Consider the following 13,105-nt stretch of genomic DNA (forward strand, 5'->3'; position numbering starts at 1 on the left):
TTCTGATGAGGGTGGAGGCCAGGGAGAGTTCTGGAAGGGTTTCGGAGATGACTCCGTCTCTACAGGGGTTTCTTGTAATGACTGTCTCCACACCTGTTTCTCCCACCTCACCGCAGACCCTGTTTTGTCAAGAAGTCTCTGTGACTGAATGGTTAATGTCAAAGCTCGTGGAGCTGCCAGTCCTTCCACAGACGCTGAGTCCTCTGAGGGTGATAGCAGTCAGGGTGGGCAACGCCATGCTGGGAAAATAAGCGTCCCATGACGCTCAGTGCCTTAACATAGTCACAGCTGTGCTCTCGGTCTCTCTCTTTCTGTCTGTCTCTTTCATGCTGCCTCTCCAGCAGGGTCAGCAGGGAGGCTCTGCTCATCAGAGTCACACAAGGCCCCTGGAGAAGGAGGCTTCCTCTCAGCATGGGCTTCTACAGTCCCCTCGGCATAGGGAGGGACCATGTCAAATGGTGCCCTGGCTCTTATAGCTTCCACTGAGAAGTGACACACATCACCTATGCTCATAGTTCCTTGGCCAAACCAAGTCACATGGTCATAGGTCTCTTAGAAGAGGGTGGGGAAATATAATCTAACTATATGCCTGGAAGAGAGAGGACAAGAAATACTTGTTGAGAGCACAGTGACTTCCACAGCTGTTCACAGTCATGCAGAGGAAGAGGGGCTCACCTCTTGGCCACCAGACATGGCTCTGCCAAACACATAACCTCATGAAGGTTGGCTCAATGGAACAAAAGACAGTTCCAAGCACACTCTGGCCATTGTTTGGAGCACTGACTGTGGGGACAAGATTGGAAGAAGGGTGACCTGTTAGGATATTTCACAGGGTTAACTTAGAAATCATGGTGGCCATATAGGTAGTCAGAAGAGTCACATTTCGATATATCTTAAAGGTGAATCCAGCAGGATTTGTTGATGGGTTGCATGTAAGGATGATGGAAAGAAAGAAAGCAAGGACAACCTTTTAGTTTTTTTAATTGAGCAACTGAGTACAATTCAGCACCATTTACTGAAAGGGGAAGGAGCGAGTCTGAGGAAGGAGATCATGAATTCTTTTTTGCATCTCTAATATTTGAGATGTTTATTAAGCATCCAAGTGGAGATCTTAACTATGCAGACGAATGTATGAGTCTGGAGTTCCAGGAAGACATCAGAACTAGATGTGAATTTGGAAGTCATCAGCACAGAGATGGTATTTAAAGCCAAGAGACCATATGAGGTTATCTTGAGAATGAGTTGTAGATATGGAAAATAAGAGGACTAAGGTCAAAATCCTCGAGTGAATCAACATTAGAGACTGCGAAAAGACCAAAGAATTGGATTGGCCAGTGATGAGGGAGGAAAACCAGGGAAGTATGGTAACCAAAAAGCTAAGATAAGAAAAGGCTTTAAGAAGGAATGGCCTGACCAAGTGTTTGAAATAGCACTAAGAATTCAAGGGCAATGCAGTCTAAAGTGTGGGAATTGGATTGAAGGAGGTGAAATCCATAGCGGGGTTTAACCAGCGCTGTTTTAGTGAGACAGTAGAGAAGAAAGCTTTGACGTATGCTGAAAGGGTGATGAACAAATGGGTTGCATTACTGGGGAGAGTTGTGAGGTCAAAGGCAAGTTTGTCAGTGGGAGCTCTTTTGGCGTGTTCTAACACTGATGTGAATGATGTAGTTGATCGATGATGCAGGAGATGGAGGAGTAACTTTAGGAGCAAAGTCCTTGGCTGGATGGAGGAGGGCATGTTTAGAGAGCAGTAGGGATGTTTGAGTCATGACAACAGGAGAGAAGAGAAGGCTGAGCCTATATGTAAAGATGCAGGTAGAAAAAAGAAAATGCTCTTCCAATTGCTTCTATTTTCTCAGTAAAGTAAGAGTCAAGGTCATCTATTGGCAGTGAGTGTCGGCTGCCTTAGGAGTGAGAAGATGTGTCAATAGTCATCTGGATAAATGGGAGGAGGTTTTGACTGGGGAATTGTGGTTGGCTTTTCAGATGCTGCTTAAGACCCACTTGTGATATGTGGCCATCCATCTAAAGTGAGGCCAGTAAGCACGGTTGTGAATTTTTCTCTAGACACATTCTGCTTCTCAGGTCCAGGCATGGAGCAAGAGGAGAGATGGGCTTTAACAGGGCTGAGGTTCACCACAGCAACGGCAGCGGGGAAGCAGGAACTGAGAGGGAAAGGGAATCACTGTAGGGATGGACCATGGAATCCGGACTGGAGAAAGATGTGTGATAGTGTGGGGCTAGGATTGGAGTCTACGCGGGTGCCAAGTAATAACTAATTCGTGACTAGTCGGTTACAGAACCATTTGCCACAAACAATTACTTAGCACAAGCAATACCTCAAGCTATAATTCAACACCTTACGTCTGTTATATGATTGATAATTTTTACATCTTTGGAAGAGGATAGCTGATGTGTGCTGGAGGAAAATCTCTAGAAGGTCACTCTCCAGGGGGAAGAAAATATAACAAGAAAATATTGACATGTTATTTTTAGGCTGTAGCTACTGAAAAAAAAAAAGAGGGGGGGGTAAGAAATGAACTCTGAACTTGAATAAGTTATTTTGACTAGCGAATCCTACCCAAATTCCTTGACCCTTTTCTTAGCAGTTTTCAGGTCTGCTCCTGCAATTTGTTGCCAATAATGAAATGTTAACATTGAGATAAGTGACTTTTTCCTTAGGAAAACAAATAAAGCTAATCATTGTAATATTCTTACAGTGTATGACTCACATGGACCATTTTCTCTTGAATGTGAGAGGAGAGATGGATTTAGCGGGATGTGCTGTGGGTTCCACGGCCTCTGTTAGCAATGGTGCACACTGCAGTGAGTGACCTTGAACTGATGTGCCATTAAGTGTTGTGGTGATTGTGAATTTTTGTGGTATTTTGTAATCCTCGTGTAATCTGCAAGGTTTCATGCACATGTGGACACCCCCCATGGGTGCACATGAGTCATGGGAATGGCATGCAGTATATGAGTCTTTTTGGAGAAATAAAGGAGGAGGGTGTTGTGGGCTAAGCTCTAGGTACACAACGTGGTAGCTGGTAGAAATGGTCCCTGTGAGTTACACTCCCTGTGTGCATGCTCCTTTGCGATGTGACTTTGTTCCTCTTTCCACCTGGAAGTGGAGTTCATTTCCCCATGCTTTGATCTGAGCTGACCTCGCAGCTTGTTTTGACTAACAAAATGTGGTAGAAGCAACATGGCGTGGCTTCTGAGTTGGGGTCTCCCTGCTTTTCTGGAACAGGGCTGCCTCCACGCTAAGGTCCAGGCTGGCCTTCAGGAGGGTGAGAGCTAGAGGCAGTGAGAGTCCCTGCAGACAGCTGGCACTAATGGCCCAACTTGTGAATGAGGCCATCTTGGACCATCCAGCCCCTCTTAAGTCACTGGCTGACTGATGGCCACCATGTACGTGACTCTAATCAAGACCAGTAGAAGAACCACCCTGCTGAGCTCAGCCAAAATTGCCAACGCATGGAGTTGTGAGCTAACGAGTGACTATTGTTTTATGCCACTAAGTTTTGGGATTGCTACACAACAATAGACAGTTGATGCAACCACTAAGAGTTACTAACAACAAAAACAAAGGGAGGGGAGAAGTAACATTTATTGACTACCTACTTGGTGCTGAGCAACTCCTGGGAATATTATCTTGATTTTGCTAGACAACACCTCTCCAAGGAGGGGTCATTTTCCCCTCAGTGAGAAAGCTGGAGGTCACAGAAGCTTAATGACCTGTCCAAGGTCACATGTCTAATGAGGGATAGAGCTTAGATAGAACATGTCCAAAACCTACTCTTTAAATATATCAGTTTCACAATTTCAACTCACATAACATCATAAATTTTGGCATGTGTTTATACTAGCTGAACTATTGTTTATTTAAGAGTATATTTTTAATTGGCTCACCTGAATGAGTAACTAAACAAGTCTATTTAAAGTAGAAACACTTTGTTACTAGGACAAATGGCCATGGCTAATATTTATTGCATGGTTTCCCCAGGCGAGCTCTCTCTGATGGCTTTGTGTGAAGTAATTGATTTAATCCTCACAGCAATGCTATGAGGGTGGAGCTACTGTTTTTATCATCCCCATTTTACAGATAAGGAAAATGAGGCAGGGTCATAAAGAGTTGGTCAATGTCACTAAAGATTAAGTGGCAGAGGCATGATTTGTGCTACTGGCATTGGGTCGGTACAGAGCAAGGATGCAGCTAAACATCCTACAGTGCACAGACAGCTTCCCCACCCCCAACAGAAATTATCCAGCCCAAACATCAACAGTGTCCAGGTGAACAAACCCGGTTTCTGCCTTTCTAAATGGTAAGCAGAAACAAATATCGTTTGCAGCGAGTAGAAAGCCTACGGAAAACAAACCGTGCTGAAGAATCTCTCTGAAAACTGTTGCTTGCCAAGTCTGAGAGCCTTGGGAGTCTCTCTTTTTGTTGAAAAAGAGATTAGCAAAATGTTAGAGAGATGGTAAAGGCTAGCACCCCACAGAGACGCTCTCCTTGTTGTAATCAGAGGATTATGAGACTTAAATTGGAATTAAATCTCCTTGTGTGACTCTAAGTTATTTACCCCATGTCTGTGTACTGACCAAATCGTCCCACAGTCCACTGGCGCACAGCCCATCTTGGGAAACGTGATGCTATACCCCGGGTGGGCCAGCTGTGCCCTGGCCCATCACCTGGGTTGTATATAAAGTTTTATTAGAACATGGCCATGCTCATTCATTTATGTGTTGTGTCCGGCTGCCTTTGTGCTACAGAGTTGCTAAGTGGCCATGGATCCCATTTGTCCCACAAAGCCTAAAATATTTCCTATCGGTCCATTTACAGAAAAACTTTGCTACCCTGCCTAGAACTATGCTTGGTCCATAGTAGGCACTCAGTAAATATTTGCCAAATGAATTAAGCCCCCTTTTGGCCCAAACTCTCTTTCTACACTTCTCTCTCCTCCCTTTGTCCCGGCACTCCCTTCCTCCGGCTCCATCCCGCTCATCCCCATTTAATTAATTATTTGTTAGCTTGTTTATTATTCTTACATTTCCGTTTTGCTCCACACAAAGCGACAGCTCCATTCTCAGAACAAGCACTTGGAGGCTGTGTAGTCATCACTGTGAGCTGCTCCAATTTTTAGGGGAGCTCAGAGATATAAATGGGTCTCCGTGTGAGGGGATGGTGATGGATCACGGTAATCTCAGGAGTCTGGGCCCTTCCCTTTCTCCTTGTAGCTGTTGGCATTCATGGCACTCTCTCAGCTCCCGCACTAAGGGACAGAGAATAGACCCGGGAAGACCTATAAAAGGAGCATCTGAAACTGCCGCCGAGCAGAGTATTGATTTATTCATTACTATAAATTTTTTGTCATTACTATGCCATTGCTCTATCTCAGAAAGAATTGATAGATGTGGTTGGAAGCTGCAACCCACTGTGCAAAACTTTTCCCCTCCTTCTATAATTTCCTGTAACTCTTCTAAGGAATCATTATTCCTTATTACATGGCTCTGGCATGCCACCTATTTAGATAAATGCGTGAACAAGTGTGCAGTAAATATTCATAGTGGCCCATGTGTCAACGAGCTATGTCACTAATTAGATAATTTAGTGGTTCAAATAAATAAATAAGAAAATAAAAGCACACCCAGGAAAATAGTGAAATAGAACACCGACTCCTTGTGGGAATCCAGCCAAAAAGGACAACTTTTCAGGCTATAGTATCACCTTATATGCTGGCAGCCAATCAGGAGGTGACAGGAGGGCTGAATGGGGCTGCTTACACATGGGAGAAGGCCAGAGCCACGACGGCATAACATCTGTTTAGGGCTTGTCCAGGAGCCACATGCTTGTTACCTAAGCAAGTCCACTCTGGAGGGTCTCAGGGGCTTTGGTGACCCTTTGCCTCTTCCATCCTATTCGTCCTGTTAATACAAAGAGAACTGGGCTCAGAGCCTGAAGACGATGGGTTCAGGTCTGACTCTGATAGGAAGTGGGTAAGTGCCTTATTCAACTCGGGCCTCAGTGTTCTCGTGTGTAGAATGGGAATAGTTATAATTTTGACGATAATGACAATGATGGTGATGTATAAACGAGGCGACGGATGTTGAGGCCCTTTGCAGAGCTCAGAGTTCCAAACAGTCATTAAAACAAACACACACAAAAAAACCAAAAACCAAAGAAAGTGAACTAGGCAGATAGAGCAGCTATTCAGAGAATCAGGAAATTAGGAGCTACTGCTTACTGGGGGCTAACTTTGTATCTGGAATTGAGCTAGACTCTGCCTGTAGGTTATGGACTAGAATCCAGCTGTGTGAAGTAAAGGATGTTTTGCGCATTTTACAGGTGGGGAAACGGAGGATTCGAGACATTCCTTGTACCTTGCCCAGGACCACAGATCTGGTAAGTGATGCCTGATGAAAATCTGCATCTCTCTAGCTGTATCCCCATGTCCTCTAAGCTACTGGTGGTACTTACTTATTTTATTTTGTACAAATCAAAGACAAGGCTTCAATCTGTGTTGTCCAGGTGGCTTGACAATATAGTCAAACTCACAGAGTGATCTTCCTCATCTGAATAAGTCAGAGTTCTGTCTATACAAGTGGAGTTACCTCAAACGGAGTTAGTTTGGTTAAGGGTTTCTGTGGAAACCTCATGATGTGATGTTAAACAAAAGTAATTGGATCCACTGAATTCTGTTATTGGGCTGATTAGCAGCCAGTACATGGATCTGGCCTGAGCCCTTCCTGGTGGTGTGTTCGAATATGAGGGAGATGGATTCATTGTGTCAAACAGCGAAAGCCAAGGCTTGTAAACCTGCCTAAACTAGTCATGGCCTCGTCTGGGCATATTCATTTCTCACATGTAGATGGGCTGAATCCTGCACACTACCATTAAGCAATCGTAGGAAAAGCAAACTTATTCATAGCAGCTCCAGGGCCAGCCAAATTATCTGATCAAGGTGCCGCCTTTCTCATTTGGGTTTATCTAGTCATAACTGAGAGCACGCATTCATTTATTTAGCAGATATTTAATTTGCACTTGCTATGTGTCGGTAGCCATGGAAGACCCTAGGAATGCAAGGATGAATTGCATTTATATGATTGTATCTATTCATGAAATCCTGGTTAAGGACTCCTGATGTAATTGTTGAACAATAAGAATATAGATGGATGGATGGGTAAATACATGGATTTGTGGATAGGTGGACAGATGGATGAACTGACGGATGAGTAAACGAAAGTGTCTTAATTGTCTGAGCACTTTTTAAAGCTTCCTTCTGACCCACAAGAAGGCTCAGAACTATTTATCATTATCTGCATGACTAACTTTAGTACCAGAACGGATCTCTGGTTCTGGACTCTTGTCTCTTGCCTAGTTTCTGTCTCGTAGCCAACTCCTTCCCAACTATCATTTTGGTTGCACTCTGTGGGTGGAATTGAATCAGGGTTCATCTCTATTTCTCTTTTCAAACCTCCCTGGGATCCATCCAGTAACCAATTCATGGCCCAAGGGGTGGAATTCTACAGGTTGGATAAATGAATAAATGCCAATCAATGGAGGATTGGTGGGTGGATGGGGGAATGGGAACTGTATTGTTCTACCAACCGTATTGATGTTCTTCCAGCATCAGCAGTGCCTGGCTCATAACAGATGACCATATATTTAGTGAATAGGTGGTTAGGTGGTTGAATAAATAAGTGATTGGATGACTGAGTGAAGAAATGGTGGGTTTCTGAGTGAGTGCTGAAGGGATGGACACACCTGTGCTTGGATACATGGATCATTTACTGGATTGGTATCATTTCCTGGATCGGGGTCAGTGAGTAGATAAACTGAGGAACTGACAAGTAGATGAATGATTAAAAGGGAGTACATAGGTGGATGCCTGCATCAGTAAATGAATGAGTGAATGAAGGATTAATAGATGAACAGATGGGTGAATATATGGATGTATGGACCCATACCTACATCCATGCCTGGATACAACTTGGGAGGATCTAGGGCTAAGTGTATGAATATGTGAATAAAGGAATGGATGATGGGGTGAATGTTTGGGTTGTAGCCCTGAAGCCTGTGGGGCACTGAGAGAGGACAGGCAGTTACTTAACTCTACCCTTATGGTGGCCAAAGTAAACAATCCTCTTGGTTTAGGGGAATGATGCTGCTGGATTTGGGAAGATTAAGGGTATCACACACAAGGGCATGGAAAGTCTGACTGGCCAGCCAGAAGAGTGATAATGACTCGTGGTTTCCAAGCACTGTTTATAAAATAACCAAAGAGGCAATGAGTGTGTTTCTTGGGTTCCTTGAGGCCACAGTGAGAAAGGATGTAACCTCAGGAGGAACAGCCTCATGCAAAAGGCCAGCCAGCCCAGAGTGCACGACTGCCTGGAGGTTACAGGCTCGCTGTTGACCAGATGGCCTCCCTATGTTCTGCCTTTCTTCTTTCTTTCTCTCTTCCTTCCTCTCCCTCCCTCCTTCCTTCCTCCCCTCCCCTCCCACCCTCCCTCCCTTCCACCCTCCCTTCCTTCCTTGATTTCTCACTACCAGACAGGGATAACCCAGGACCAGGAAGCAGAACCTTCTGGGAACTGACCCATGCTTTGCCTTGAAGTGTGGAAGCTCACCTACGAGGCCAGTCTGGAGTTCTGATGGAGCTAGCTGGGTGATTTCCCTGCTTGGGATGATTTAGTTCGTGTGCATTCTGATTAAATGAGAGGAGCTGTGACGTAGTAGAATGAGCAAGGGGTCGAAGCCAAACAGGTATTATTGGCTGGTGACCTTGGAGAGTTTCCTAAACTCTCAAACTCTGCTTTACCTGCTAAAAATAATGAGGAAAGGATATAAAATTAAAAACACTTGCTTCGCATGGTTATTGTAAGAATTTAAAATAGAGATATGTGAAAAAAATCAGTAGCTGATTGGCACTTTCTAGATGTCTTATAAAAGTTATTAATTCTTTTGTTGTTGTTAATTGCTTAATGTGTCTTCTATAGTTAGAGTCCAGCAGCCCACAGAGACCTGGGTGTGGGTTCAGTGTCAGGTGGGCTCATTCCTCTGGTCTGTTGAAGGCTCGTGGGAAAGATTTCTCCAAAAGTTAAGCAGAGTTACCATATAACTCAGCAATTCCACTCCTCGGTGTAGACTCAAAAGAATTGAAAGAGAAAACTCAGAGAGTTGCTTTTACACCAGTAGCATCATTCACACTCACAAAAAGGTGGAAGCAACACAAATGTCCATCAAGAGAGAAACAAATAAGCAAAATTTGCTTTATCTGTACAATGGAATATTATTCAGCCTTAAAAAGTAATGACATTCTGATACATGCCGCCACATAGATGGACCTTGAAAGCACTCTCCTAAATGAAATAAGCCAGACACCAAAGGGCAATTATGGTCTGATGCACTTATATGAGGTAAATTCATAGGGACAGAAAGGGCTGGGGGTTGGGGGTGGATGGGGAGTTATTGTTTTGTGGATTCAGAGCTTCTGTTTGGGATGCTGACAAGTTCTGGGGATGGATAGTGCTGTCAGTTGCACAACATTGGGAATGCACGTGATGCCACTGAATTGTATACTTAGAAATCATTTAAATGGTCAGTTTTGTTGTATATATTTTAATCCAATAAATAATTGCCAAAAAAATAAAAACCTAAAAAAAAAAAAAAACCTAACTAAACACACTTGTGTTACAGAGGTGAAGACTCTTGTGTACCCCAGCTCATGGGTCAGACAGCCTGGCTCAGCTGGGTAATCTCAGAACAGAGTTCAGCTCTTCTACCGCCGCTTGGCTTTCCCAGACGGTAGGCAGGGGCGATCAGCTTCGGTTACCCCGTTCCTCATCTTCCTGTAGGCATTGCTAGCTTATCATTAATTTCACTGGCGTCAGTGAGACAGCTATTTACTAACTGTGTCCCTCAGACCATCCACGCCCATCGAGGGCAGGGTCTTTCCAGGTCTCAAGGTGAGTTGTTGGTCTTCTTTAGATGCGTTCTGGTTACACTCTGAGCTTTTCCTCTCATGACGCTTCCATGTTACATGGCAATTATTTGTGTGGTTATCTTTCCTATCAGGAGAGAGGTTGTATCAGCCTGTTCACTGGTGGATGCCAGTCACACACGCATAGCAGAGACTCCAAACAAAACGTTATCAAATGAATGCTGAACTTTTTGTGCCAAAAAATCCAAGAAGTTTTGTTCACCATTGCCTCTCAGCTACTAGCACGATGTCTGGAAGGAGAGGAGGATTTATCGGGGGGTTCTTTGATTGTCATCAACAGAAGCCAACTCCAATAATTTAAAGAATAAAACATGAGATGTGTTGAAAGACATTGGGTAGCTCACAGATTATAGGGAAGAGCTGGACCACTAAGACTTGGAAAGGGCAGTGGCCGCGGATTCACAACCAGTCTCTTTAGCCCAAAGATGTTGGAAATAGTTTAGCTGCCGTTGCTTTTTGACTGGGTAACCATACTCAAGGTTTAAATTTCTGAGAGTGTAAGTGTGACTGGCCTAAGGTCTTAGCAGAAGGAGGAGGGTGAACCCTGGACAGACCAGAACGACAGTGGTAATGGAGTGGGTAAGGTTAAGACTGTCCTCACTCCTCCTCCATCATCGCCCAGAAGCCTTAAAAACCATCTTATTCCATCACCCTTCCTGTTCCCAGATATTTAGGAGCTTTGAAAATGTGCCTGCGTCAGACCAGGGAGGCCACAGAACGAAGCAAGCCTTTTCTGGCCCAAACATAGAATGGCATACGTGGAAAACCCACGCCCTGCTGGAATCCTGTTACAATATACGAAGAGCCAGAGCCTCAATTATGGGTGCACTGAGGACAGAATTTCAGACTTTGCTCTGGCTTTTGTCAGCTTAAGATGCTTAAGGTCGTTTACACAAAGATTTGTGTGTCTGAATTTTTCCCTGGCAGGTTCTCTTTATAACCTAGATAACACAAACCCCAAATATTTGTGGTTGGCAACAATGAGGAATGTTCAAGTTGTCTGACATCTTCTTACCATGTAGATTACCACCTAGGATCAGTGTTCAGCCTTGAGACAAAAGGAGACAGAGGATGGTGGGAGATTTTTCCATGGTTTGGGCAATGTTTGAGTTTAAATTCTGACACCTTCAATCTCTCTCTCTCTTTCTGTCTCTCTTTCTCTCTCTGTCTCTCTCTCTTATTTATACACATACACACACACCCCAACCCTTTTTGCCCTCCAAAGAGTTTTCTCAGCGCTAAGGAAGGATAATGTTATGTCTAATCACCTAACAACGTTATCACCATCCAACCAATGCCTTCCCACACTGCAGAAGAGGGAAGGGACATTTAAAAGCAAGGTTTTTGCATTCTCTTCGCTTTGCAATCTCCTGGCCATGGGTCATACGTTTTGCTTCCATGACAAGCTGGTTTCAGATCTTCCAGAGCTGAACAGAACAACTGTACCACGTCGGTAAACAGAAGACTGTTTACACAAAAAATATAGATTTCCTTTAAGCACTTGGCTTGAGCCTTTAGTAAGTCCTATTTACGTTCTTATTGTTTATGTTCCCAGAAGCCAGCAGGAGGACGGCCCTGCTGCACTGGATGCGGTTTTGTGATTCACACTTGATCAGGCAGCTGTCACACAGGGCGGGGAGGCGCAGGGGGCCGCGTCGGGGAAGCGCAGAGAAGATTAGAGCAAGCTCGCTTGTGGGATCCCTGGCCTTCACGTAATGGTACCGCCAAGGGCTGGGGATTTCTGAGTCAGTCTTTCAAATTCCCAGACGTGTTTATCAGTGTTTGAGTTTCAAAACCGGCCCACCCAGAATAAAGCTCTGTTGCACCTGATGTTTCACTTTAGCGGTGTTTGGGGCGGTGGCGGGGTGGGGGGGGGGATTCTCCTGACCTCCAAGCTCCTTCCCCAGCTGTCCGCTTGCCCGTGATCTCAGCTCCTCTCCTGTCTCCTGGGTCCTGGGAGCTCCTTGCGGGGACCTGCTCGGCCAGCCTGCACTTGGCTGCTGGCTGAGCTCCTTCTCTGTGCACGAGATGCCCGTCCAGACGTATTTCCCGACTGGGGTGGGCACTGGAGGGGAGGGGGAGCCTGACCCCAGTGCCGGAGGATTCGTAGCGTTAAAACGCCACGGGTCCATCACCATGAGTTCTCCCTGATGGTGTGCCCAGCTCAGGGCTGTGTGAACTAGTTCAGGTCTTTTTTATTCTGTTTGCTTGACTCTTTGTTGTTTGTTTTGTTTATAAGCCCTGGCTCTGTTTCTGGTTAACCCTGTGGCTTTAGGTAAATTTCTTAATTTCTCTGTGCCTTAATTAGCCATCTGTAATTGAGAGACACTCTGTGCCTCCTTCTGAGGGGACTAGATGAGATATAGAGTGTAAAGCACTTGGCCTCACGCTGGGGAACGGTAAGCTCATGATGCCTGGTAGCAAGAAGTGAAAAGTATTTTTATTATTAAAGGCAGCAAGGAGAGAAGCAGAGAGGCTTCTAAACGGGGGGAGAATAAGCCAGGAGGAATTTCACAGGCCATATTTCCTACAGAGGCATTTATGTATGTGTGCTGTCGATAGCTTTGTTGTGAGATGCTGGGAATATTTCAAGGGGTCTCGAGTTGCCAACTGTTCTGGGAGTAGCTTAAGAACCAGAAGGACCCAAGGATCCGCTTCTATTCCACTAGGGTCTATGTCCAGTTAAGGGCTCCTCATACTCTGGGACATCACAGAACCACCCTTGAACCAGTTCCTCTGGGTCCCCCATGTCCTGGACCCTGGATATGTTAACTTGTAAGCTTTCTTTGACTAAAGCTCTGGTCATATATGGACATTAGATTTGAATTAGGGTGTGGGGACGATGTCTGTTATCCAAGTCTGCTAACTTTAACAACCAGATCTCTACACTGAAGCAAACCCAGCCATTGTATTATTCCTGTATTACTTTATTCAACCACTGTTTTTTGAGTACCTACTGTGTGCCAGGCTCTGTACTAAGTGCTGAGAATATTATGGTGAATGAAACCCACAGAATATTATCCTCATGAATCTAAATTCTAGTGAGGGAGACAATTATAAATAATCATAAAAGAAATGCAAATTCTAGCTTATTGTAAGTG

The 13,105-nt window shown here is 44.6% G+C and overlaps 1 long non-coding RNA gene across 1 annotated transcript in view; it reads left to right on the top strand.

The window, feature by feature from the left end:
* The window catches only part of LOC116154815 (uncharacterized), a 584,547-nt gene that overhangs the window by 386,633 nt on the left and 184,809 nt on the right, over nt 1-13,105 (top strand). The window contains exon 7 of the long non-coding RNA XR_010382264.1: nt 6,347-6,403. This is a non-coding gene — a long non-coding RNA (uncharacterized LOC116154815). The remainder of the gene's footprint in view (nt 1-6,346; nt 6,404-13,105) is intronic.

This window comes from Camelus dromedarius, chromosome 9, assembly GCF_036321535.1.
Source record: "Camelus dromedarius isolate mCamDro1 chromosome 9, mCamDro1.pat, whole genome shotgun sequence".
Taxonomy (NCBI): domain Eukaryota; kingdom Metazoa; phylum Chordata; class Mammalia; order Artiodactyla; family Camelidae; genus Camelus; species Camelus dromedarius.